Genomic DNA, 27,461 nt, shown 5'->3' on the forward strand with positions numbered 1-27,461 from the left:
GCTTAAAGTCAAAACAGGATCTTGCAATTAGCAACGGGCAGGGTGGAAAAAGCCCAGCACTAAACTTCTTGTGCTTGTACATGTCGGGAGGGGCACAGCTGGCCAGGCTGTCCCGTTCCCCGACAGTAAACCTCTAGTCCATAGGTTGAAGTTGGGTAGAAGGAAGACCCCCAGTCTCACCTTCACTTGCTCAGAAATTAACCCTAGCAACAGGGAGCTAGAGCAGAATGAGAGATGCTGACACCCTCTCCCACCCCTGAGGAACACAGTCTTCTCACTTGGAGCTAAGGGGAGGGGGTGCCTGAGCTCCAGGCTGTGTCAATGGGGACATCATGTTCCATCCCGCCAAAATGCCACAGGGGAAAGAATATAGCTCATGGTTCAACTAGCACCAACTCTCATCCTTTCTACAGAGTTTTGAGTATACTTTCTTGAATAAACATTTTATTGCTGTGTGCTCCTTGACCCATGTCCGAGACTCTGAATGGTTAAGGGTTTTCAGAGAATTTAAGTTTATCTGAGAGTCAGATTCCTGGAGCTCCTGACATCATATGGAGGACTCTCAACGTGGGCTTTCAGTTATAATGGACCCTTGAGCTCACTCTTGGGTATCTTCTTTTTTCTATCTAGACTCACTCCCTTCAGGGCCTCAACCAGTCATGTGCCTGATATGTCATCTACATACAGAATGAAATCTCAAGCCTGTATCTCCCAAGTTGGAGTCGTTTATCAACCACCTCCACTGCTTGCATGTGAATAAGCATCTTACACTTGACAGATACAAACCCAAACTCCTGGCTATCTCTCCTAAATCTGATGTTCCCACAGTCTTCCCCATTTAATTAAATGATTTTAGTTTCTCAGGGAAAAATTATGGAATCACCTTGAAACTTCTTTTTTATTTTTTTATTTATTCTATAGGAAATCTGATTTTTTTAATTTATTCTATAGGAAATCATGTAGTTCTACCTTCAAAATAAATCTAAAATCTGCTTACTTCTGACTCCCTCCAATAGTATCACCCTACTCCAAATTGTTATCACCCATCACTCAATTATCTCAACAAGCTTCCACTTCATAGTGTTTTTACTCTTGTTCTCCTCCAATTCATTCTTTACAAAGCTTCCAGAGGACTCCTATTATGAAAGAGGTTCATTTACTTCTGCGTCTGTGTTCAGAACCATCCAGCAGTTTCCAACATCATTTAAGGTAGAAGCCAAACCTTCCGGTTTCTAAGGCTCGACAGTCTGGTGCTCACCCTCTACTGCTTCATGTATCTTACCTGCCTCCACTCCCACTACGGCCCAGCTCTGCTGACCCCCTCGCAACTCCTGGAGCACAGGCCTCACACCTGCCACACAACATTCTGTGATTTCCTCTGCCTGAAATGCTCCTCGCCCCTCCTCCTCATGTCCCTCACATCTTCACACGAAACCAGCCCTTATGCCTTAACCTGGATGCCTTATCCAAAATTACATTACCAAAAGAAAATTTTGGAGTGTTGATAATGAAAATGAGCTCTATGTCTGCGTGATGCAGCATGTGAGCCTTGGAAGTCCAGAGGAAAAAAAGAACTTCATCTGAACCCTAACAACAAGGATTTGGATTTCATGCAAATGGAGAGAGAGAGGCTATGATCTTGAACTCATGTGAGGTCAGAGCCTATGTGAAACAGACCTATGCATGAGGTCAGGACATGGAAAAGAAGGAATGGGAAGCTCTAGTCCAAAGAAGGAGAAAGAGGTAACTTGCTGTGCAATTTTTGCCTGGGATCAGTGGCGACAAGGAGATAATATGACGATTGAAGACGTTTCAGCATCCAAGGGTGAGCTGGCCTGAAAGACACCCAGTTGTTCATAAAACCATGATAGACTTGCTTGGAGACCTGGCTCGCAACTTAGCACTTACATGGTCTTGTATAGATCTACTGTTTCTGAGCTTCCATTTACTTATTTGTTATATAAGAAAAGGAATCCCTGCCATGGGAGTCTCACTGTGTGTGTGTTTTGTGAAAGAATGTGAAATTGGCATGAAAAGTGAAAATATCATAAAAAGTACCATTGAGATGTTCCACAGAAGCTCTGAGACGTAAGTAAATCTGATTCAATTTCCTCAGCCCTCCTATTTATAAACATACGTGAATCCTGGCTCTTCTTCATGATTTCCCCCAAATCTCCCTTCCTGCTTCTGTCCTACTGCATCAGTCACACACACTGCCAATTTCCAAGATGAAAAGGATCCACCAAAACCAAGAACCTGTTGATTTTGGAAACCACACTGCGGATTTGGGATTTCATAGCAGAAGACCAAGTGCTTCTCTCATCATGAGACTTTATCATTTTGTCAGGGCTTTATCTTCCAGAACTGGCATCCCTAGTACATGAGTCTCCTTGCCATGCACAGTCTTCTGGGAAATCTATCTGGTTACCCCACCCTTGTTTGCCTCCTGGGTTACTGAATTTAATATTCTTTTACATCAACTCCATAATACCACATTTCCATAACCAACAAAAGAGAAGGAAACAGAAGACCATAAATTTTTTCTAACAGAACAGATGTAAAAGCACAAATAACACCAGAATTTAAAGCATGTTGCAAAGGAAATAGACACAGCATACACATCTTGTATCCTCTGACAGTAATGTGGCTTTAACAAGTGCTTTAACCATTCCCCAAGTGCCAGGATGCCAACTGAGGCACAGGTGCTTGACCTGCACACAAGCCTGTCTCAGAATAGCTTTTAGCCACAAATTATCAAATTCATGGAAGTCATTCCTTCTATGATTATGGATCAGTATGCTTTATGATAAACCTTTACCACCTTTTCAGGAAATGCTTTAAAAAGTAACTTCATTTAAGAACACCAAATACTTGTAAAACATGCAGTTCATGTTTTCCTGATATCTTGTGCATAACAGGATGAATCTGTGTTGATGAATTTGCTACTACAGTAAAGCTATTAGCAATGTTCTTCAGTGCAGATATGTCACCATCTACTCACCAACGTCATTCCTCACCAGTGCTGCTGCCATCAGAAACATCAGGACCCTGTGCCCCCGACTAAGAATGTTTTTATTCTCACTTAGTCCTCAAGCCTCTGTGTCTTGCAGTTGGTTTTTTTTTTTTCATTTTACAGATGAACAAACTAAAGTTTACCCAAATACTGTCACTTACACAAGATATCCCAGCTAGCACATGGCAGGTCTGAGAGTCAAATCCAAAATATTTTTGACTCCAGATTCTGTACTCCAAGCAGGTACTTCATAAGGCATTCTTTTCATTTTTAATAGATTAGACTTTAAGTAGGTATTAATATATAACCAAAACTATAAGATGAAATCCACGCTGCTTTATCTTTGTTATCTTGACTTTTTTAAAAGGCTGTTTCTCTAGTTTATTATTTTATCTGTCATTAAGTTGAGAAATGTATATTTTTTGAAATTTATTTTTTCAATGAATACGTGAGATCAGCCTTTGCAGTCTATAGGAATTAAAGTGAGAATTATTATCTGTGTATTTATTAGTCATCGTGGGAAAGTAGTTTAACACAACAAAATTTTGCTTCTTACTCCTGATGCACATCCAGTGGGAGTCAGTGGGAGAACTCAGCTCATCAAAACTACAGGCTGGGGTCGGCACTGTGGCATAGTGGGTAAAGATGCTGCCTGCAGTGCCGGCATCCCATATGGGCACTGATTCAAGTCCCAGCTGCTCCACTTCTGACTCAGCTCTCTGCTATGGCCTGGGAAAGCAGTAGAAGATGGCCCAAGTCCTTGGGCCCCTGCACCCACGTGGGAGACCCAGAGGAAGCTCCTGGCTCCTGGTTTCAGATTGGTGCAGCTCTGGCCTTTGCAGCCATCTGGCGAGTGAACCAGCAGAAGGAAGACCGACCGACCGACCGACCTCTGTCTGTCTGTCTGTCTCTCTCTCTCTCTCTCTAGCTCTGCCTTTCAAACAAATAAATCTTTAAAAAATAAACCACAGGCTGACGGAGGCCCCACAAGGGCATTAAAGCAGAGAGGAAGGATGTGATGGCTGTGAAGGCTTCTGTCTGGAATGGACATACATCACCTCTACTCATGTGTCATTGGCTGAAACAGGTCACTTGGACACTCCTGACCACAGGTAAGCTGTGACATGCAGTCCTCCCATGATGGTGGAAGGGGAATGATACACAGCATGTATGCCTTAATTATCAACTTATCTCATAGGGGCTACCACAGGAAGCCAAGTACAACTCAAGTGTAAAGGCACAGAAAATTCAACTCAGTTCAATAATATAATGGCTCTCTTCTCATGAGCATCCCTGAATCCCTTCAGCCTTCTCCATTTTGATTTTGTAACTTGTCATCACATAGACTTTACTCATTTATTGCCTTCTCTCCTTGCCCCACTCAAATACACACCCTAAGAGGTCAGGGTTTTCAGTCCATTGCACCCCTGATATGTTCCAAGTGCCTGAAACAGTGCCCCATACACAGTACACACTCCAAAAGCTATTACTGAATTGGAAATTAGATGATTTCTAAGGATCTTAAATGTTTCTTCTAATTTTTAATAGCCCATCTTTCTAAATGTTTCCCACTCACATTACTCTCAGCAAAGTCAGGGACAGAGAATAGAAAAGAGCCCCAGTCTCTCTAATATTTCTGGAGCCACAGGTTCTGCACACAGGAAAATGCTCTCTGGACATAAAAAGCCCTGAAAGGATGGGACTATAGATTATTGGCCCAGAGTTAGTCCCTCTTCATGTGATTCTGTAGCTCCCAGCACATCTCCAAAATGCATCTTGGAGGCAGCATCCAGAGCCTGCACGTCAGCATCCAGAAGTAAGACTCACTGGACATGAGCACCTCTGCGTCCTTCCACCAGAAACAGAGACAGACACAGACACACACACGGACTCTGACTCTTTTGTTCCCTAGGAGAAAAGCGACCACAGAGAATAAGTACCAACTGTTGTAAGACCAGCATCTCTTAAGTACTAAGTACTACATGGGAACTGCTCCCTTCCTGGAAGGCATTCCCAGGCCCGGACCACATCCTGCCCATTCCTCAGAGCTCCTAAAACTGCAGTCACTAAGTGCCAACCACAGATAACTACAGAGCAGAGAGTAAATGATGTGCTAGAGGAAGCACAGAGTGGTCCAGGGACGGGGGAGACGGGCTTTGAATAAGGTGCTGAGATAAATCACATGTAGAGGCTGGCGCCATGGCTCACTAGGCTAATCCTCCGCCTTGCGGCGCCAGCACACCGGGTTCTAGTCCCGGTTGGGGCACCGGATTCTGTCCCAGTTGCCCCTCTTCCAGGCCAGCTCTCTGCTGTGGCCAGGGAGTGCAGTGGAGGATGGCCCAAGTGCTTGGGCCCTGCACCCCATGGGAGACCAGGAGAAGCACCTGGCTCCTGGCTTCAGATCAGCGCGGTGCACCGGCCACAGTGCATCGGCCACGGCGGCCATTGGAGGGTGAACCAACAGAAAAAGGAAGACCTTTCTCTCTGTCTCTCTCACTGTCTAACTCTGCCTGTAAAAAAAAAAAAAATCACATTTAGAAAAGGAAAAACATGCTTACTTTTGGACAGGAAATAGTATTTATTTCCAATTCCTCACGTGCTTCTAAGAAGGATATCACACAGTCAAAGGTGTTGAGGAGATAAGTTGGAGATGACATGACAGGAAAATGGCAAGAACCAATGAGCCTGGGCTGTAGGAAGATGATTAAGACAGAAGGATGACAGAGAGAGAGACAAGGGTACACGGAGCCAAGGGAAAAGATTGTATAGAGAAGAACATGGTCAAAAAAACTTATCAGGTACTGTGTGTGTGTGTGTGTGTGTGTGTGCGTGCATGATGTGTCTAACTTCCCTTCCATCTCCACTATGAAACATTCAACTGAAAATTAAAACTCACTTAGGAGGGGCTGGCATTGTGGCATAGCAGGTAAAGCCACTGCCTTCGATGCTGGCACCCTGTACAGGCACTGGTTCATTTCCTGGATTCTCCACTTCTAATCCAGCTCCCTGCTGGTGGCCTGAGAAGGGCAGCAGAGGATGCCCAAGTACTTGGGCCCCTGCTACCCACATGGGAGACGTGGATGATGCTCCTGGCTTAAAACTTTGGCCTGGCTCTGCCATGGCTGTTACGGCCACTTGGGGAGTGAACAAGAAGATGAAAGCATTTTCTCATTCACATGCTCGCTCGCTCTCTCGCTCTCTCTCTCTCTAATGCTGACTTTCAAATAAATATTTTTAAAAGATTTATTTACCTGAAAGTCAAAGTTACCCAGAGAGAGGAGAGGCACGGGGTTGGGGGGAGATAGAATGAGGTCTTCCATCCCATGATTCACTCCCTAACTGGCCACAGTGGCTGGAACTGCGCCGACCTGAAGCCAGGAGCCAGGAGCTTGTTCCGGGTCACCCACGCGGGTGCAGGGGCCCAAGGACTTGGGCCATCTTCTACTGCCCTCCCAGGCCCACAGCAGAGAGCTGGATTGGAAGTGGAGCAACCAGCTCTCAAACCGGCACCCATATGGGATGCCGGCGCTTCAGGCCAGGGTGTTAACCCACTGCGCCACAGTGCCAGCCCCTCAAATAAATAAATATTTTTTTAAAAACTCACAATGCAGTGGAATTTGTAGAGGGGAGAGTTGAGTGAGGGTAGGTGCTGAGCTTTCCCAGGTGATGGAGACACAAGAATTTAAGCAGGGATGAAGACAGAAACATGAAACATCATGGCAGCATTGTGGCGTAATGGATAACACTACCGCCTATGAAGCTGGGATTCCACTTAGGCGCTTGTTGGTGTCCCACCTGCTCCACTTATGATCCAACTCCCTACTAATGGCCTGGGAAAAGCAACAGAAGACAGCCCAAGTGTTTTGGTCCCTGCCATCCATGTGAGAGACCTGGATAAATCTCCTGGCTTCAGCCTGGCCCAGTACTGGCCATACAGCCACGTAGGGAGTGAACCAGCAGATGGAAAAAGATCTGTCTCTGTCTTGCTCGCTCTGTCTTTTCCTCTCTGTAACTCTAACTTTGAAAATAAACAAATTTTGGCCGGCGCCGCAGCTCACTACGCTAACCCTCCGCCTTGCGGCGCCGGCACCCCGGGTTCTAGTCCCGGTCGGGTGCCGGATTCTGTCCCGGTTGCCCCTCTTCCAGGCCAGCTCTCTGCTGTGGCCAGGGAGTGCAATGGAGGATGGCCCAAATACTTGGGCCCTGCACCCCATGGGAGACCAGGATAAGTACCTGGCTCCTGGCTTTGGATCAGCGTGGCGGCCATTGGAGGGTGAACCAACAGCAAAGGAAGACTTTTCTCTCTGTCTGTCTCTCTCGCTGTCCACTCTGCCTGTCAAAAAAAAATAAATAAATAAACAAATTTTTTAAATGAAAAAACAAAGAAAGGAAAGTGAGAAGGAGAAGGAGAGGAAAGATAAATAGCACCCACAGAAACACAGTCACATTCCAGAAACATGAAAAGTGAAGGAAGGAGCCAGAGAACCATCACCAAGTCTCTCAAAGGCAGATAAGTAGGAGGCCTCAACCAGCAGGCTCTTCAAAGGTCAGTGTAAGAGACCCAGGGAGGGTTGGAGGAAGGATTCAGAAAAGAACAGCCCATGGTCTCCCCAGAAAGGGCACAGGCGTTGTTCATCCCTGTAACTTCTACACTTAGCAAAGTGATTCACTGCCTGGGCTCAGCGTAATGAAAGAGTTAATTATTCACTCTAAACAAAGTGGCACACATATTCATTGACTCAAGCACAGAGTCTAGAACACTTAGCAGATCAGCAGCCAGTATGTCTGCCTCACCTCTTCGGTTGAGGAAACCTTGCCTTTCCTCACCCTCAAGAGCCAGATGCTGTACTCTCTGCACACGTGAACCACTGATAAAGTGATCAGCTAAGCACAGAAGACCTAGGAGGTGTGAACTGGCTCAGAGGCTCAGACCCATAACTCAGGGCAGTATTCCACCCCAGGCAGCTTTCTTACGGGTTAGATAACATCCCACACGACTTGCAGATCTGCTTCTTCAGGGCATCATGAACGACACCATGTGTGCAGTAGCCACAAGACCCTGGGAGGGCCCTTCTCACCATGCCTCAGCTTTCTGAAGCAGTGCTCCCCCTAGTCCTGGTGGTCTATGTATTGAGACCTTGCTGGCTTCTTACTCCTGCACCAACTGCAGAAGCTAATCTATGGTCTGAAGGCTCCAGCCCCAAGCAGAGAAGTCAGTTTTTGATCCATAAATAAAACCACTTTATTTTTATACACTCATTTCATATTCAAATATTTAAAAGAAGTTTCTTTTTGGAAAAGTCTATCAACCGTCATTTTAGAAAGCAGACAAAGAAGATAACTTACATTTACTAAAGGGTTAATTTGACCCAAGAAATCTGCTATGCGAGCTGTACATGTACAGTTGGGACTGGCACTGTGGCGCAGCAGGTCAAAGCCCTGGCTTGAAGCACCGGCATCCCATATGAGTGCCGGTTCTAGTCCCAGCTGTTCCTCTTCTGATCCAGCTCTCTGCTACGGCCTGAGAAATCAGTAGAAGATGGACCAGGTCCTTGGGCCCCTGCACCCACATTCGAGACCCGGAGAAGCTCCTGGTTCCTAGCTTCGGATCGGCGTAGCTCCGGACGTTGCGGCCATCTGGGGAATGAACCAATGGATGGAAGACCTCTCTGTCTCTGCCTCTTTCTGTAAATCTTTCAAATAAATAAAAATATTTTTTTTGTTTGACAGGCAGAGTGGAAAGTGAGAGAGAGAGACAGAGAGAAAGGTCTTCCTTTGCCGTTGGTTCACCCTCCAATGGCCACTGAGGCCAGCGCGCTGCGGCCAGCGCACTGTGCTGATCCGAAGCCACGAGCCAGGTGCTTCTCCTGGTCTCCCATGGGGTGCAGGGCCCAAGTGCTTGGGCCATCCTCCACTGCACTCCCGGGCCACAGCAGAGAGCTGGCCTGGAAAAGGGGCAACCGGGACAGAATCCGGCACCCCGACCTGGACTAGAACCCAGTGTGCCGGCGCCACAAGGCGGAGGATTAGCCCATTGAGTAGCGGCGCCGGCCAAAAATAAATCTTAAAAAAATAAAGTATTAGCAAACAATTGCAAAAATAAATACTTAAGAGTTATGGTTTTGGGCATTTGGTATAGCAGGTAAAGCCTCAACCTGCAACACCGGCGTCCCAAATGGGCACCAATTCATGTCCCTGAAGCTCCACTTGCAATACAGCTCCCTGCTAATGGCCTGGGAAAGCAGTGAAAGATGGTCCAAGTGTTTAGACCTCTGTATCCATGTGGGAGACCTGGAAGAAACTCCTGGGTCCTGGCTTTGGACTGGCCCAGACCTAGCCACTGTGGCCATTTGGGGAGTGAACCAGTGGATGGAAGATATGTTTTTCTCTCTCCCTCTTCCTCTCCATCTCACTGAGCCTTTCTAATAAATAAATAAATCTTTAAAAAAAAGTAAAAATAAAAAGAACAGTGGAAACATGTTGCTAGAATTTAATTTTCTATAATATCAACAGAAGCAGAACAAGAGCAAATGAGAAACCGACTTAGAAGGCAGCTATAGGTTTAGTCTTTATCACCTGCATGAGAAACAATTTCTAGGAGAAATGCCAGCTGTTACAAACACCATTTTATCCCTCCTATTAATCCTGCATAGTTGCACGTTTTACAAAAGAGAGAAACTGAGGCTGGCAGCAGGTAAGAAACTCACCTGAAGTCATAGAAGTGAAAAGTAACAAAGTCAAATCCAAGCTACGTTCCCTTGACACAATGATGATTTTCACACCACCACAGCAGGGGAATAAATTAAAATATCAAACTGTTCTCCCACCCTCATCCAGTTCTCTATCAGGATAATTAGTCTCCTTCAGCTTGACCACAGAAGTAGAAAAGTTGACATTTCCTAATGTGTGTGTTAGGGCCTGATGATAAGTGATTATGCAACTAATAACACATAGATCTCAGCTCCCATGTCTCAATTTATCTCACAGTTTGATTAAAATAGGAGATAGTTAAGGAACATTTTGAAAACTATTAGTAAGTCCTGATGTTCCCATTAATAATCAAAAAAAAAACTCTTAAGAAAGCAAGTTGGGACCAAATATTTTGCCTACAGTATTCCAATAATTTTTATATTAAATCTCCTTTTTCCAGACTGTTAGGTGCAATTCCATAAAATGTTACTTGGTTTGAAAAAAGCCAGTAATGCAAAGTTTACAGAAATAGTAGCTCCTGCCATGGGTCTATGATTCTATAATTTACAGAGTTCCATCAGGTCCATTTTTTCACTTGGGCCTCTCCAAATAATCTATGAGGTTAAAAGTATGGAAATCAATGGCCCCTAATAAAACTTCAGTCCATTAGCAATAGTAATGGAGAGGCTGTCATGTGCCTAGTTTTTTGTAAAGGGCTGCAGACCTAGCAGTGAACTAAACACATACAATTCTGCCCTCACAGAACTCCTGATCTCGTCACTGAAAATATTACACTGTCATCACGCAAATAATTATATGAATGACAGTGAACACATTATGAAACTCATCCAGTAGCAAAAGCTAGCAACTACTAGCAAGCAAACCACTATCCTATTGTCTTCAGGATTTCTGGTTTTACTTATGGCACCATTTAACTTATCAGAGACTTAATATTCTCATCTGTAAAATGGGATGCAGATGGTACCTACCTTAAAATAATGCTGAGGATTAAAGGAGATGACAGAGAAGCACTCAGCAAACAGCAAGGGTCCGAGTAATGCTTTTTCCCTTCTTCTGCCCCATGCTCCCTTTCTATGCAAGTCACCTTTGTTAAGAATATTTTCCTACCTACCACATTCTTCACCTCCTGGAATGCCTTCCATCTGAACTACAATAGATGTTGCTGTGTATTTTAACCCTTTAGAAGTTAAAAAGACATTGTTTTCTTGTCTTTCTTTTTTAGAAAAGCAATACACACTCTTTGCAGAAAAAAACTGATAATATAGAAAAGACAAAAAAAGGCAGGAAGTGAAGTGATTGCCTTCAACTCAGAGAAAACCACTCTATTTGTATGTTGTATAAATACACCTGATTTTTCTCTTGTTTATTTTCACTTTAAAAATTTCATCTCTAAGCATGTTTTCATTAAAAATTTTCATATCCATGTCCACTGAAGACAATAAACATATTTCCACTAAAACATATTCTCATTTATTCTATTACATAAACAGGGCTATCAATTTCTTCATCTTTTTTTAATGTGTTGATGCCTCATTTCTATTTTTTAAAGATTTTTTATTAAATATTTGAGAGGTAGAGTTACAGACAGAGAGAGGGAGAGAAAGAAAGGTCTTCCATCCGCCGGTTCACTCCCCAAATGGTCGCAACGGCCAGAGCTGTGCCGATCCCAAGCCAGGAGCCGGAAGCTTCTTCCTGGTCTCCCCCACAGTTGCAGGGGCCCAAGGACTTGGGCCATCTTCCACTGCTTTCCCCAGCCATAGCAAAGAGCTGGATCAGAAGAGGAGCAGCCAAGATTCAAACCAGTGCTCACATGAGATGCCGGTGCCTCAGGCAGAGACAGCCTACTATGCCACAGAGCTGGCCACTTTACTTAATCTTTACATCTGGGGTTGGCGCTGTGGCATAGCGAGTAAAGCCGCTGCCTAGGGTGCCAGCATCCCATATGGGCACCAGTTCGAGTCCCAGATGCTCCTCTTGCAATTCATGCAATTCATGTTGCAATGCATATTGGTCCTCTTAGCTATTTTTTGTTTGGACATCCTGATTTTTTTCCTTAGTATCTACTCAATCATTTTTTTAGATACTTTAAAATGCTAATTTTATCACTTTATGCCATAATACGTAGGTTGATAGATGATAGAGACAGACAGACACCAATTACATTCATCTGATCGAATACATACATTTATAATAGGATTTCAAAAAGTTCATGGAAAGGGGCAGATTAAACCACTGCCTGCAAGACTGGCATCCTATATGGGTACCAGTTTGAGCCCTGGCAGCTCCACTTTTGATCCAGCTCCTTGCTAATGCACCTGGGAAAGCAACATAAGATGTCCCAAGTGCTTGGGCTCCTGTACCCACATGGGAAACCTGGATGAAGTTCCTGGCTACGGTCTGGCCCAGTCCCAACCATTGTGGCCATATGGAGAGTGAACCAGCAGATGGAAGACCTCTCTCTCTCTCTCTCTTTCCTCCCCTCTCTGTGTAACCCAGCTTTTCAAATAAATAAATTATGGATTTCAACAGTTTTTTTAAACACCCAAATAAACCTATCTTTATTGTTATTTTAGAAGGAGCAAGACATACAGAAAGAGACAGTTCCCAACTTAGCCCTTTTAACACAAAGCCTTGTCCAAAACACAAGTTTCATTAAATTGGGGTCCCATTTATACCTTGTAAATTCTTAAATTTTTCCTAATTCCAAGAATGGCTGGCTCCTTGAACATTGACATTTCTCATTGAAGTTGGATCGATGAGGCTGTCTAGCCTGTAGGATTTCTTTGAAGGTCTAGAGCTGTACTGTCCATGTGGAAGTCAAAATCACATGTGTGACTACATTTTCAAAAATTCAAATTCCATACAAGTTAAAATTTGTGGGGCTGGCATTGTGGTACAACAGGTTAAGCCTCCAGGGCCGGCACCATAGCTCATTTGGTTAATCCTCCGCCTGCAGCACCGGCATCCATATGGGCACTGGGTTCTGGTCCCAGTTGCTCCTCTTCCAGTCCAGCTCTCTGCTGTGGCCCGGGAAGGCAGTGGAGGATGGCCCAAGTGCTTGGGCACCTGCACCCGCGTGGGAGACCAGGAGGAAGCACCTGACTCCTGGCTTCGGATCAGTGCAGCGCCGGCCGTAGTGGCCATTTAGGGGGTGAACCAGCGGAAGGAAGACCTTTCTCTCTGTCTCTCTCTCTCTCACTGTCTATCTGTCAACCAAATTAACAAAAAAAAAAAAAAAAAAAAAAAAAAAAACAGGTTAAGCCTCCACAACAGACACCATCATCCTATATGAACACCAGTTGTAGTCCTGGCTGCTCCACTTCTGATCTAGCTCCTTGCTAAGGCACCTGGGAATGCAGAAGAATAGGAGCCAAGTGTTTGGGCCCCTGCCACCCACATGGGAGATTTGGATGGAGTTCCTGCTCCTGGCTTCAGCCTGGAGTCTCACCAGCCTTGGAGAGTGAACCAGCAGACAGAAGATCAATTGATCAGTCTCTCTCCTCCTCTCCCTCTCTATCTGTAACTCTTTCAAATAAACAAACTTTCTTAAAACAATAAAATTTAGCCCATTGGTCACACGTTTCATTTTTTCTTTCAAATACTCAGTAGCCACATGTAGCCAATGCTGCCATTCTTGACAGTGTGGATGGAGAACATTTAGGTCATCCCAGAGCATTCTAATGGGCAGCCCTGGTCTATAACAATAGTTTAAAAATAAGAATAGGAATAGGAGAAGGAGGGGGAAGATGGGTGGGAGTGCAGGCAGAAGGGAGGACAGGCTGGGTAGAATCACTATGTCACTCCCCCTCTTCGTGGAGGAACGACACAGGACCCTGCGCTGTTCTTTTGTCTGCTCGGCCCTTCCCGGGTTTGCTGCTGGTCCTTCCTGGGTTGGCTGCCGTCCCTTCCACCTCCGTGGAAGGGCGGCTCCCCCTGCCACTTTCCCCACTTCCGCGGGGGAGCGGCACACCGCCGGCCGGCTCTCTCGGGGGCTGCTCAGATGTTATCCTGATGTTCTCTTTAGATGTTCCTGGTGCATGTTGTCTATCTCCTCCTTTATAGTCCTCTTCCACCAATCCCAACTCTGCTACCCACACGCCGAGTATGCTGCTCTCCTCCAATCAGGAGCAGGATCAGCTCCTGCAGGTTATTGGTCAAACTGGAGGCAGCTGTGTAAAAGTTGTTTACTCCTCTCCCAGCGCCACATTGTGGGAGAGCAGATGCATAGAATAAGTCTTAATTCCAGTAACTTAGTCTAGTCCGAGTTGCTCCCCACATCACTATACTCCTAAATTTGTATATATTAAATACATGAAGCTTGTATACCTTAAACAAATTTTTTAAATTAAGTGAAAAAAAAAAGAAAGAGAAAATTAAGGGGCCTGTGCTGTGATATAGTGGGTAGAGCCACTGCTTACAGCACCAGCATCCCCTATGGGCTCCAGTTCAAGTCCTGGTTGCTCTGCTTCCAATCCAGCTCTCTGCTTATGCCCTAGGAAAGCAACAGAGGATGGTGCAAGTGCTTGGGCCCCTGCAGCCATGTGGGAGACCCAGAAGAAGCTCTTCTTCAGATCAGCCCAGCTCTGGCTGTTACAGCCATTTTGGGAATGAACCAGCAGATGGAAGACCTCTCTCTCTCTCTCTCTCTCTCTACCTCTCTCTGTAACTCTGCCTCACAAATAAATAAATAAATCTTAAAAATAAAATAAATAAAAGAAGCAAAAATTAAAGCTTTCCCACCCAAATCTCTTTAAGGCAGTATTCCAGTAACTCTAAAACATAAATCCCAACCCTGAGGTCTGTTTGTAACACTTGGCTGGGACGCCTGCCCTCAGAGTTAAGCCTATGATCTTCCTCACACTCTGTCATGAGCCAAGTCTTCTCTCCTCTCCCATACTGAACAGCTCCCCTCTCACTTCTGGGATTCAGCCTGGAAGACCTCTGCTTTCTCTCCAGGATCAGGCAAAATCTCATGTGTACTATCAGACTTGATTGAGCCTAGGCAGCTTCTGTCAAGTCTCCCAGGGCACTTCCAGGGTGTTCCAGGTTGCCCTCCCTTGTCTCCACAGCACTCAAGACATTTTCACACTAAGCTTTAGTCATAGCCCCTTCCACATCTTGGGCAGGATCTCCAACAGAGCATTCACATGGGTATACACTTTTGTAAAATTAGCACAAATAAGCTATTATAACCAGGATCAATAGGAAACTCTTCCTTCCCTTCATAGTCTCCTCTTATCAATGGCACTACTGTTGCTGCCTGCATTTTCAGGATAGATACAGGGAAGGTGAAGTGGGAATGAGTCACTTTATCTGAAAAATGGAGACACATTTTATACCAAATACTTGTAAGTAGGAAATGATAGACTTCTGACGGGAATATTTAGGAATGTACCTTTTGCCATTTTTAAATTTATACATTAAATAACAGAGTTCAGATGAGAAATTAAATCTGAAAAAAAGACAATATAGAAAATGGTAAAAATTATTCTGTTCTTGAGAAGTAATTTACCAGTGGAAAAGAAACCAGACCACAGCAAAGACAGGAATTCACTAAGAGAAAGAAAAATGTTTGAATGGGACAATAAATATGTTCTTAAAGAGTTTGATAGTTCAATGGGTGAAAAAGAGTGAATCCTATGAACATTTTAGAAAAATATGTCTCTCGCTAATTTAACCAACACTGAAGATTTCAATACATTCATAATATAGCATTAAACAAGAAACCAAGGACACACTTGTTAATAAGTATACTCAATGAAAAGAATGTGGTAGACAAAATAATAGCTTCTCAGTAAAGAGGTCTACTTCCTAATTCACTGAACCTGAGAATATTCACATGCGTTCTTGTGTGGAAAAAAGGTCTTTGTAGAAATTATCAAGCCAAGCTATCCCTATTTGCTGATGACATGATTCTATATATAGGGAACCCAAAAGACTCCACAAAGAGACTATTGGAACTCACAGAAGAGTTTGGTAAAGTAGCAGGATATAAAATCAACACACAAAAATCAATAGCCTTTGTATACACAGACAATGCCACAGCCAAGAAAGAACTTCTAAGATCAATCATATTCACAATAGCTACAAATAAATACCTTGGAATAAATTGAACCAAAAATGTCAAAGATCTCTATGATGAAAATTACAAAATATTGGCTGGTGCTATGGCTCACTAAGCTAATCCTCTGACTGAGGCACCGGAACCCCGGGTTCTATCTAGTCTCTGTCAGGGCACCGAATTCTGTCCCAGTTGCTCCTCTCCCTGTTCAGCTCTCTGCTGTGGCCCAAGAAGGCAGTGGAGGATGGCCCAAGTGCTTGGGCCCTGCACCCGCATGGGAGACCAGGAGGAAGCACCTGGCTCCTGGCTTCGGATCAGCGCAGCATGTCAGCTGTGGCAGCCATTTGGGGGGTGAACCAAAGGAAGAAAGACCTTTCTGTCTGTCTCTCTATCTCTCACTGTCTAACTCTGCCTGTCAAAAGAAAAAAAAGAAAGTTACAAAATATTAAAGAAAGAAATAGAAGACATAAAAACTGGGAAAAATCCATGATCGTGGATTGGAAGAGTCAACATCTTCAAAATGTCCATTCTACCTAAAGCAATTTATATATCCAATGTGAAATCAATCAAAAGACCAACAATACTCTTCTCAGATCTAGAAAAAATAATGCTAAATTCATATGGACACACAAAAGAGACCCTGAGTAGCTAAAGCAATCTTAAACAATAAAAAAGAAGCTGGAGGCATCACAATACTAGACTTTGAGACATAATATAGGGCAGTTATAATCAAAACAGCCTGGTGTTGCACAAAAACAGATATGTAGACCAATGGAGCAGCATAGAAACACCAGAAATAAGTTAATGCATCTACAACCAATTTATCTTTAACAAAGGAGCAAAAATCAACTTCTGGAGCCAAGACAGTCTCTTCAAGAAATAGTGCTAGGAAAACTGGATCTCCCCATGCAGAAGTATGAAACAAGACCCCTACCTCATATCTTACACAAAAATCCCCTCAAAATGGATCAAAGACCTAAATCTACAATGTGATACCATAAAATTACTAGAGAAAATGGAGGAAACCTTACAAGACATGGGCACTGGAAAGACCCCAGAAGCTTCTTGGAAAATAACCCAGAAGCACAGGCAATCAAAGCCAAATTGACAAATAGGATTACATCAAACTGAGAAGCTTCTGCACTGCAAAAGACACACTCAGCAAAGTGAAGGGGCAACTGATAGAATGAGAGAAAATATTTGCAAACTATGCAACAGACCAAGGACTAACTTCCAAAATCTATAATAAACTCAAGAAACCCAGCCACAACAAAACAAATCCAATTAAGAAATGGGCACAAGGCCGGCACCATGGCTCAATAGGCTAATCCTCTGCCTGTAGCACCAGCACCCCGAGTTCTAGTCCCAGTCGGGGCGCCAGATTCTGTCCCGGTTGCTCCTCTTCCAGTCCAGCTCTCTGCTGTGGCCCAGGAATGCAGTGGAAGATGGCCCAGATCCTTGGGCCCTGCACCTGCACAGGAGACCAGGAGAAGCACCTGGCTCCTGGCTTCAGATCAGCATGATGAGCCAGCCACAGCATGCCAATGGAGCAGTCATTGGGGGTGAACCAACGGAAAAAGAAGACCTTTCTTCCTGTCTCTCTCTCTCATTGTCCACTCTGCCTGTCAAAAAAAAAGGAAAAAAAAAAAAAAGAAATGGGCACAAGAACTGAAGAGACATTTTTCAAGAGAGGAAATTCAAATGGCCAAGAGACACATGAAAAAATGCTCAGGATCACAAGCCATCAGGGAAATGCAAATCAAAACCACAGTGAGGTTTCATCTCACCCCCATTAGAATGGACCACATACAGAAATCAACAAACAACAAATGCTAGTGATCATGTTGGGAAAAGGGTACCTTAATCCACTATTGGTGGGAATTTAAACTGGTACAGCCACTGTGGAAGACAATATGGAGATTATCTCAGAAAATTGAATATAGACCTACCATAAGACCCAGCCATCCTACTCCTGGCAATTTATCCAAAGGAAATGAAATCAGCATATGAAAGAGTTATCTGAACCTCCACGCTCATTTCAGCTCAATTTATAATAGCTAAGATGTAGAATCAACCCAGATGTCCATCAACTGAAGACTGGCTAAAGTAATTACGGTATATACTATGGAATACTATACAGTGGTAAAAAAAAAATTGAAATCCTGTCATTTGCAACAAAATAGATGCAACTAGAAATCATTATACTTAGTGAAATAAGCCAGTCACAAAAGGAAAAATAACATATAGCCTCTCTGATCATTGGTAAATAATAGAGTGCTTAAAATAGGAATGAAACTGACACTTTGAAATAGGATGATTTTGAAAAGTCCTTGTCTTGATCGTCATGGAACAATGTTTTTCTTCTTTGTCTGTTTTTGTTCTTTACTTCTTTTTTTATTCACACTAATCAGTGAACTATCTACCTGGTGTAGGGTTAATCTTATGAGTATAAAAATTAACTGAAAATTGATCTCTGTAAAAAATAAAAATGGGAAAGGAAGAGAAAGGAGAAAGGGGGTATAGGTGGAGGTGGGGGAAAGAAGCATCGTGCTCCCAAATCTGTACATATTAAGTGCATGAAGTTGTATTCCATAACATAAACAAAATTTAAAACAATACCCAATGCAAAAGAAAAAAGAAGTAGTAGAAGAAATAAGGATGGTGACAGATCCTGAGACAGGGAGAGTGCCCTGGATGAGCTGGGAGGACCCAGGATAATCACGTGTGTCCTTGAAAACACAGAAAGAGACAATGGATCAAAAAGATTCACAACCATGGCACACAACTGGGCTTTAAAGCAAGAGGAAGGAGGCACCAGCCAAGAACAGTGACTGGCTTCAGGAAGCTCGGAAAGGCATCGCAATGGAATCTCCCCCTGAGAAACTCCAGAAAAGAACACAGCCCTGCTGCCACCTCAATTTACTTTTTATAATTTGCGATTTGTTGTATCATCTCTCCTCATTACAAATACACATTAGCTCACAAATAACTTTACTTCTGATGTCATTTTATTTCTTAAAGAATGCTCTGGTTGGGGAGGGGGTTGGCATTTGGCATAGCAGTTAAGATGTTACTTGAGAAAACTGAATCTTCTATCAGAGTGCCTGGGTTTGAGTTCCAATTCCACTTCTGATCCAACTTCCTACTAATGCATACCCTGGGAGGGTATAAATAAATAAATATTCAATAAATGTTATTTTACAGCATACATGAATGGTTAAATGAACAAATGAATTTCCACTTTTGATGTCTCTATCATTCTACTTTGCTTTGTTATGTAGCATTTCTGACTTTGTTTATTTGTTTATTTACCCTCTGTACCCAAAATATATGTTCCATTAGAGTAAGGAAGCATAATGTTGTTTATGTAATCTTGTACAGGTTCAGTGTCTGGCAATTTATCAGATGATTGAGAAAAGCTTTTTAAATAAATCAATAAATGAGAAAGTAAACAACTCAACAAAGTATAATTATTTCCATGTTATGGACAAAGAATGAGGCTCTTGGAGTTAAATAGCTAGTAATTATCCGCATTCTTATTCAAACACCAGTGGATTTGACCCCAAAGAGTCTACTTTTTCCATCATTGGATCCTACCCCTCATGACACTGAGTCCTCTAAATTACATTAATTTATTCCAAATAAACTGGATTATTCTTAACCCACATATCAGCTAACGCCCACAAGTCTGGAAGTTCCCACTAGTAAGCTACAAGCCATCACGTCATGAGCTTCTGGACTCGTATACTGAGTTAGATGCTCAGCAAGAATCATCAGTATATTTTTCTCAAACTGTTTCAGGTCACTTCTCCCCTAGGAAATGGAACACTACATTATGAGCCTTACATCACAATGGACCTAGTTCTGATGATTAATAAGGAAATTCAGGTCACGCACTGGAAAGAGCGTCTGGAACAGCAAAAACAGAGCTAGCTAATGTTATATGAAATAAAAGGGAACTCTGGAATCATCTGAGTATAAAAAAGAAAAGTTATTTCTATGAAAACTAAATTGAATGCTCTGGTAAATTTTAATAACATCGTGTTTGTCTTAAAAATTCCTTGTTGAATTAATCATGGATAAAACAACCACGAAATATTGGAGAAAAATTGTACAAAAGTCACAAGCCTGAAATCAACTATCTTCAAAAGTTTCTTCAAGCTCTTTACCCACTTTAAAAAGAGAAGTAGAAACACAGATGCTGCATTGGGTTTTTTGTTGTTGTTGTTTGGTTTGCAAGAAAGATAAAAACCCATACACAAATAACCTTGCCCTTGTACCAGAAGATGGGTGAATGCATATACAGACTAAGTTTTAAATTTAAAAAAAAAACTTAAGTATATGTGTATATTTTGTTAAACAGTTACCTTTTTAAAAATACATTTGAATTAACTGATCAAGCATAGGTCCTGTTTAAAGACTGGATTTCTAGTATGGAGTCTCCAACACTTGAGAGAATGAATGAATGGTGATAAATAAATGATGGTGAAAGGAATGACTAACCAAACTGGCCAGTTCTTTCAGTAAATGGCTTATTTTATATCTCACAGTGCAAATCAAGGATAAAATTTTGGCTTTTGCATTACTGGTCTGAGCACTCATTGGCCATTATGAGTAAACGAATGTGGAGACAGCTCCTTTGGTTTTCTCTTTCTTTTCAAGTTCCTAAAGCTCTCCTTTTCTCTGCCATCATTTTCCCATTTTCTTCACCTGCTTGCATGGATGAAAGAACTTTAGTGAAATAAAAAGCTCAATGAGGTGAAAATGCATCCGATAAAAACCCCCATTAAGAAGTTTACTGAAGGGGCTTACACTTTCCTCACTTAGATGGCTGTATTTTATTCCTCCCAAGGAAACTGGATGCCCTTAATCCAAAAAGAATGCAATAAGAATCAAAGAGCAAGAGGTGGGGGTCAGTTTGCAACCCTCTATTTTTCAAAGAGCATTTAGGGGATGGGGTGGGAAGAAATTCATAACTAGCTATTCCAGAGCCTGGTGAACAAAGAAATTAACTCTTTCTACCTTCTACCTAACTTACTCGTCCTCAACCTGATGAACGAAGACTCTCTGCAAAACTGCAAACTGAAAATAAAAGAGCTGATGTGTAACAAATTTAGAAGACAGCTTTACAAATAAAAAGTAAAGACATTGCATTAATGCAGTTCGTCTTAATTGAGGGAAGCAATCACAAGAAGGAAAAAGAACATGGGACTCAGATAGAACTGAGTTCCAATCCTAAGACATTCAGTGTTCTTGTGCCTCTGGTCAGCTTAGTCTCTTTGGGACTCAGTTTTTTCCATCTAAAATGTGAAGATGCAAACATCTATTTGGAAAAGTGTTGGTGAGAGTTATTCAACATATTGAATATAAAAGAGTATAACATGGTGCCAGTCCCAAAATAGGTTCTGTTCCTTGGGAAGTCAATATTTCTTGAACTAAAATAAGGTTTCTATTTCAGCCTAGATCCAAAATCTCCCCATCCAGATCCAGGGAGTATTGGTAACTTTAAGTAAATATGTTTTGCCTTTGCAAAACGTACTTAATCTGATTCATTAATGGGCATATGTGCAGTGGGCTAAGCATTTGTTTATTAATCCCCACAACAACATGTTGAGGAACTTGAGGTCAAGGGTGATTAATTAATTTGCTTAAGGCCACATAGCCAATAGGAGGCACAATCACAGATTGAATGTAGATCTATTTCATTTCCAGATACTTTGCAAGATTCCCAAATATTATATTGTACACCAAGGAGACTTTTGCTGCAAATATAAACTAAAGAACCTAGTCTTTCTTTTTCTGACCTTTGTAGTCAAACTGCCAGCTGGGGCTGCAATCATATGAAATCTTATCTGGGGCTGCAAGACCTCCTTCCCAGGCTCACCCACAAGGAAGGAGTTGGTGGTTGTCTGGTACAAACCTAAATTTTCCCCCAGGTCACCTCTCACCTTCCCAGGGCCTCCTACACAGGGCCTCTCCTCCAAGATGATCACCAGCGAAGAAAGAGATGGAGAGATGGTGAGCCAGGACCCAGATAGAAGCCACACCCTTTTGAAATTGAGTATCAGAAGTGAGAGCTCTCACTTTTACAGGATTGAGTCCATCAAAGGGAGCTCTTAAATCCATCCTACAGCAAAGGGAAAGGACTATAGAAAATGATGAATATTGAAAGGCAAAATTGCCGGGCATCTTCTTGCAGGCTACCTGCCACAGATGTATCATTAGGGAAGTATATTTATCTTCTTAGAATTCTATCTATGAAACATGTTTACATAATAATTAAAAAAACAATAAAGAACACATATATAATTCATTCCATAGGAAAAGATACAAGGAGACTTCAAAAAGTACATGAAAAATTCACATTGTGGAAAAACTATGTTTGAATTTCAACTTCTTTGTACCTAAATACGTTTATCTTTTAATTATATTTTCCAGGAACTTTCTGAAGTACGCTTGTAGATACAGGTGCTTTGTAGAAGAATACCTTGGAATGGTTAATACACATAAGAGGACACTCATCCTTAAGGAAATACACATTAAGACAATAGGATGACACTCTTCCTTTATCATATCAGCAACACCCAGTGTTGATGAGAGCAGCGGGAACCACCTGTTAGCAGACAGGGGCACCCTCCTTGGCAGCACCTCCCAAATGGAAGTGCACATCCCACTTAACCAAGAAATACCGCTTCCTGAAACATATCACACAGTTATACTTGCAAAGAAATATGCATAATCATATTCACTGGTGCAACACTTTAGCAGAGTATTGCTGAAAACAGGGGAATGGCTAAATCTGAGTGCAGTACACAAAGTTACGCAGCTGTGAAAAGGATAGCAGCAGGTTTCAATGTGCTGACAATAAAAGGGTCTGTCACTTTAATAAAAGAAGCACAAGGAGCAGAAGACTATTTGTAATAGGATTTACTTTGAAAGGAAGAATGCATACTTTTACACACATACATGAAACTTTCTGAAAGGTTCTAAGAAAAATTTAATAGCACTTAATTGGAAGGGAAAGCATAATAATTTTTGCACTGGTTAATTTTTGAGCCTCATATATTTTATTACATTACAATTTTAAACACTAGCTGGACAAATAATAGCCTTCACTGTCATCCGCATATGAAAAAACAGCAGTTAATGATGAGTCTGATTCAGTAGCAAGTGTTAGGGGAGGCTTAGGAGACAGGAAAGAGGGGAAGGCACTCTGGTTCACTCATCACCCACCAAGCTCCAGGCACTTCTATTGAAGCTGCTTCTCACCATCTACACGAGGCGGTAACCACACAGAGCCAGCCTCTGCCTTCTCACCAGCCCTCCAAAAGTCCTGCCCCGCACTAGGTAGGTCCCTACCCAGATCGGCCCTCCCTCCTGCGTGCTGAAGTCAAGGCAAATACTATAAATGTATACCCTGAGATTTTAACTCGCCTCCTTTTAAGTTTTTAAAACTATTTGAAGGAAAAAAGAAAAACTTCCTTTGTGAGTTCCAAGCCACGCACTACCTGGGGGAACTCCCACTCCGCCACCTCAGTGCTGACGGCCTTGCCTCTCTGTGGCCCATGGACAGGGAGCAGGTCTCCTGCGAGTCCAGCTGACCCAGGCCTGAGGTCCTACTTACGGGTCCTCGCCGGGTTGACTGCAATGGGCACGCAGCACCTTTCGTAAATGCTAGTCGAAGAGCAAGGGGCCTGAGCTGTGTTTGACTCACATCTCCCCTGGCACAGACTGTGCCCAAACCAGTGTCACCAGCCAACTTAGAGACACAGGAGGACAGTAATTGGGACAGGGTCATCATTTTCAAGAAATGCGGTGGATCAGAGCCATTCATGTCTCTCTCTTTCTCTTCAGCACCCACTACCCGGGGAAGCCTGAGACAGACCCCCACAGGATGGTGTGCACCGCTGTCAGATAAAGCCCTTGGCTCCTTCCCCACTTCACTAAGGGGTGACAGCTTCCTTTCATGCTGTCCATAGTGGACACTGACAGAATGCTTCTGATGCAAGACATGACAGATAAAGATACCATGATCTAGGACGAATCTGAGGTGCCCTTGGCAGGCTGGCTGAAGGGCACTGCCTCTGGACAGGGGCTAAGTGGCCAGCGTGGAAGAGAGTGTGGGAGAGAGCAGGCCCGCAGGGTAGCGGGATGGGTGCCGGGTCTACACCTCATGCAGGCACAGCCACCTTGGCCTCCATTTTGCAACCGCAAAGGGAAGGGAAGGGGCCCCTCCTCCTCTCCCATCATCCCTACCACCACGGACAAAGGCTCACTTTGATTTCGGGCCTCACTATTTTAACACCAGCGATTTTCATTTGGCAGCCACTGTTCATTTAATACACACTCCCTTTCCCCTATGACATAAATTCTTCCTTTAAGAGGCAAATGAAGAAAGGCCGCATCCTCCCAGCCCGCAGGCCCAGACAAGGGCGGGAGCGTGGCCACCAGAGCCGTCAAGGGCCCTGTGTGCCTCCGCAGCCTCCTTGCGCTGCGCCAGAGCCCTTGTTTTCCTGGGTGTTCCGAGACTTCGCTCCTTCAGCTGCTTTGACACCATGTGCCGGCTGCCGGCTGATGCAAAACAACCGCCTTCTTGTGCCGGCGGGCCCGCTCTGTCTTCCCTCCAGGCCGCAGGGGAGAAAACGTGTCTTTGTGGCTTCCCCGTCAATAGCTCTGAGTCCAAACCCCTGGCGGGCTCTGGCAGGCAAAGCGGCTGCCCTGTGAATAGAGGGGGTTGTTTGCTTCTCTTTGCAAAGCCGGCCCCTGGGCATCCAGAAATGCATCCACAGGCCAGGCCTGCGAGTCTAGGGACAGATTCATGGGCAAGCTGGCAGATACCCCGGTCTATGAAGAATTATTATTGCTCGTGTGTGTGCAGCTCATTCAAGTCTCTCTACAAAATGCATTCAGAACTGTTGGCTCATTAGTGGAACACTGACCGTGAACGTACTCAGCTCCCAATCCAGCCCTCATCACCTATTCTCTCCTTGGGCCCTATGACCCTGCTCCACCATGGGGCCATCTCTAATCTCATCATTTTACAGATCAGGAAACCGAGTATCAAAATGGTCAAGTGCCCGGCACGTGACTCAACAGTTACAGACATCTACACCCAGGGGCGCTGCCAGCTTCAGAGATGGGGCCCCTGAAAGGCACCCCTGCTAAGCCCACAGAAGGAACACAACCCCTACCAGCCCAGATGCCAGAGGCATTCCCTCCTACCTGGGGGCAAGGAGAGAAATAACCCATTTTCCTTTCCCTTCCCAAAGATTCCTCCTTCCCATACCCAACACCAAAAAAGTCCTTCAACAAAAAATGGAATTTGTCGCCATCCCAACAGGTCAAGGCAACCAAATCCTAGGCCTCTACACAATGTCATTCTGAACCTAAGCATTGCCAAAGTGTTCAACTTGGCCTTTGCTGGACCACAGAAGGTGGCCTACGAAACATCCCAGACTTAAACAGCAGGGCTCAAGGTCACTGGCAGTGGGAGCAGGTGTTTCACTGTGTCTCCGTTTTGCTCTGGCAAAATGGGGATGCCTACAACACCTCACAGGTGCTGGAGCGATTAAATGGAAGAAAACAATGGCTGGGTTGAGGGCAATTCTGGTGGAAGGGGTAGAGCAAGGAATGTCGCAGCAGTCTCCTAACAGCCATGAAACAGTCAGGGCTGAAGCAGTCATCCTCCAGCAAACACTCTACATGTGGTCCTTGGAACAATATCCATTCCAGAATCCGCACACTTTCCTCATCTGCAAAATTACTGATAGTAGGGGCTGCCACTGTGGCTCAGGGAGCTAAGCTGCCACCTGCAATGCCAGCATCCCCTTACCAGAACAGAGGTTCCATGCCTGGCTGCTCTGCTTCTGATCCAGCACTCTAATGTACCTGGAAAGACAGCACAGGATGACTTGAGCACTTTGGTGCTCACCCATATGGAAAACCCTGATGGAGCTCCAGTCTCCTAGCTTCAGCATGGACCAGCCCTGGCTGTTACAGCCATTAGGGGAGTGAACCAGAAGATGAAAGATCTCTCTTTCTCTCTCTCCATCACTCTTTCAAACAAATCTTTAAAAAAAAATACTGGGCCGGCACCGCGGCTCACTAGGCTAATCCTCCGCCTGTGGCGCTGGTACACCGGGTTCTAGTCCGGGTCAGGGCACCGGATTCTATCCCGGTTGCCCCTCTTCCAGGCCAGCTCTCTGCTGTGGCCTGGGAGTGCAGTGGAGGATGGCCCAAGTGCTTGGGCCCTGCACCCCATGGGAGACCAGGAGAAGCACCTGGCTCCTGCCTTGGGATCAGCGCAGTGCTCCAGCTGCAGCGCGCCAGCCTCAGCAGCCATTGGAGGATGAACCAACGGTAAAGGAAGACCTTTCTCTCTGTCTCTCTCTCTCTCACTGTCTACTCTGCCTGTCAAAAATAAATAAATAAATAAATAATAAAAAAATACTGGTAGTGCCAGCAGGAAGCCAAAGGAAGTCTATCAATTAGTGCAAATTATGGCATCTGACTGCCAACATAACAGATTAATCCCATAGCTGCAGTTTTCTTGGCATATATTTTAAAAAGAAAAACAGAATTGTTCATTGAAGTCTGACAACATAGAATATATATGAGGATACTTCCAAAGGTTTGTAGAAAATTAAATTAAAAGATAAGTTTATTATGTACAAAAATAATTTGAGACCCATGCATAGCATTTTTAATGGTATGTATTTTCCATGAGCTTTCTGAAGACCCCTTACATGCATGGACTTCAAAAAAAATTATGCCACAATGAACTTGCATTTTAATGCCATTTTTCCACAACTTTCTGAGGTACACTCATACAAGGCCACGATCAGGTACTCTACAGTTCACCAGTCTCCACCACTCCCTAGTGCCTCATCAACACAGCAGTTCAGTGTCAGTTCCATGGGTTATTGCAATGATATTGTTGTTGTCCTTACAGTAAATATTCAGCTCATATGTATTAGCTTAGGGTAATACTAGCTGCTGTAACCAGGAAATGCCCCAAATCTGTGACTTCACATACTAAATATTTATTTTATGGTAATCAACAGTTGGTGGTGGCTTTCCCTAACACGGTGACTCAGGAGCCAAAGCTCCTCCCCCTGATGGATTTGCCATTCCTAGGGCTTCAATATCAGCCTTCCGTCAGAGGACCATGAAAGGGAGGCTAGAAAAATCCCACCTGCTTAAAAGCTCTGACACTGTGGAGCCATATATTACCTTCCTGCATGCTTTTATGGGGAGAACTAGTTATTTGGCCCTGTTGGGTGCAAGTTCAACAGGAAAATATAAATTCCAGTGAGATAACCAACTCTTAACAATAACCATGTAAGTATGGAAGGGGGAAGATTTGCTTTTGTTGCCATCTATCTCAACCACACTGTACCTCCATGAATAGTATGATAAACTAAAATATAAATTAAAATATAAACTATTTTTCTTAAACTCCCTATTGATATTCTATCCCTTGTTGCTAACTTAGTTTCCAATATCTGGACAACAAGCTTAGGAGTAGAGCAGATTCTGATTCCAAAAGTCTTGGGTCAAACCTAAGATTCTGCATTTATTACAAGCTTCTAGGTGATGCAAATAATACTGGTCTGTGGGCCACATTTTCTAGCAATACCCTAGGAGTCTAGGCTTCCTGGACCACCTGCCTCTCTT

Source organism: Oryctolagus cuniculus, chromosome 6 (genome assembly GCF_964237555.1).
Source record: "Oryctolagus cuniculus chromosome 6, mOryCun1.1, whole genome shotgun sequence".
NCBI classification, from domain to species: Eukaryota; Metazoa; Chordata; class Mammalia; order Lagomorpha; family Leporidae; genus Oryctolagus; species Oryctolagus cuniculus.